The sequence below is a fragment of the Arachis stenosperma genome, chromosome 5, assembly GCF_014773155.1.
Source record: "Arachis stenosperma cultivar V10309 chromosome 5, arast.V10309.gnm1.PFL2, whole genome shotgun sequence".
In the NCBI taxonomy this organism is placed as follows: domain Eukaryota; kingdom Viridiplantae; phylum Streptophyta; class Magnoliopsida; order Fabales; family Fabaceae; genus Arachis; species Arachis stenosperma.
In genome coordinates this window covers 74,613,711-74,614,673 of record NC_080381.1, presented here as the reverse complement: position 1 = coordinate 74,614,673, position 963 = coordinate 74,613,711, and the positions used below count along the sequence as shown (strand labels likewise).

The following is a 963-nucleotide window of genomic DNA, read 5'->3' as shown; positions in this document are numbered from 1 at the left end:
ATTGGAGCAAACAACTTTGAGCTTAAGCCTCAATTAGTTTTTCTAATGCAACAGAATTGCAAGTTCCATGGACTTCCATTGGAAGATCCTCATCAGTTTTTAGCTGAATTTTTGCAAATCTGTGACACTGTCAAGACCAATGGGGTTAACCCTGAGGTCTACAGACTTATGCTATTCCCTTTTGCTGTAAGAGACAGAGCTAGGATATGGTTGGACTCACAACCTAAAGAAAGCCTGAACTCTTGGAAAAAGCTAGTCAATGCCTTCTTGGCAAAGTTCTTTCCACCTCAAAAATTGAGTAAGCTTAGAGTGGAAGTCCAAACCTTCAGACAGAAGGAAGGTGAATCCCTCTATGAAGCTTGGGAAAGATACAAACAATTGATTAGAAAGTGTCCTTCTGACATGCTTTCTGAATGGAGCATCATAGGTATCTTCTATGATGGTCTATCTGAACTGTCCAAGATGTCATTGGACAGCTCTGCTGGAGGATCTCTTCATCTGAAGAAGACGCCTGTAGAAGCTCAAGAACTCATTCAAATGGATGCAAATAACCAATTTATGTACACTTCTGAAAGGAATCCTGTGAACATTGGGACGAATCAAAAGAAAGGAGTTCTTGAGATTGATACTCTGAATGCCATATTGGCTCAGAAAAAAATATTGACTCAGCAAGTCAATGTGATTTTTCAAAGTCTGTCTAGAATGCAAGCTGCACCAGGCAATACTAAGGACGCTTCATCTGAAGAAGAAGCTTATGATCCTGAGAACCCATCAATGGAAGAGGTGAATTACATGGGAGAACCCCATGGAAACACCTATAATCCTTCATAGAGAAATCATCCAAATCTCTCATGGAAGGATCAACAGAGACCTCAACAAGGTTTCAACAACAACAATGGTGGAAGAAACAGGTTTAGCAATGGCAAGCCTTTTCCATCATCTTCTCAGCAACAGATAGAGAAT

General features: G+C 40.3%; 1 non-coding gene across 1 annotated transcript; it reads right to left on the bottom strand.

The window, feature by feature from the left end:
* Positions 1-300: 300 nt before the first annotated feature.
* Positions 301-408, bottom strand: LOC130984028 (small nucleolar RNA R71). Its single transcript, XR_009087989.1, has one exon. It is a non-coding gene; the product is annotated as a small nucleolar RNA R71 (small nucleolar RNA).
* Positions 409-963: the final 555 nt, after the last annotated feature.